The sequence below is a fragment of the Penaeus monodon genome, chromosome 15 (genome assembly GCF_015228065.2).
Source record: "Penaeus monodon isolate SGIC_2016 chromosome 15, NSTDA_Pmon_1, whole genome shotgun sequence".
NCBI lineage: Eukaryota > Metazoa > Arthropoda > Malacostraca > Decapoda > Penaeidae > Penaeus > Penaeus monodon.
The window spans coordinates 47471180-47471494 of record NC_051400.1 but is presented as its reverse complement, the minus strand read 5'-3'; positions in this window follow the sequence as shown (position 1 = coordinate 47471494).

Genomic DNA, 315 nt, shown 5'->3' with positions numbered 1-315 from the left:
GGGAAAAGTTTTAAACCCAAATACATATTTTATAAATGTTAATGGACCTTTTATATTTTTTTTTATAAATTTTATATTTCCCGCACCTACAATCTTTTTTACGGGGAATGTGGGCAAATACGGGTTTAAAATTTTTTTTTTTCTCTTCATTACTAATGTTAATCTATTAAAAGCTAGATGATGTTTATGCAGAATAATTTCTTCCTTGTGCTCGTATAGCTTTAAAAGGAAAAATTTTTTTGGGGATTTTTTATTAGTTGCCGCTTCAAAAATGAATAATGGTTTGCAGTGAATGATCAGACTTAGGATTCCTTT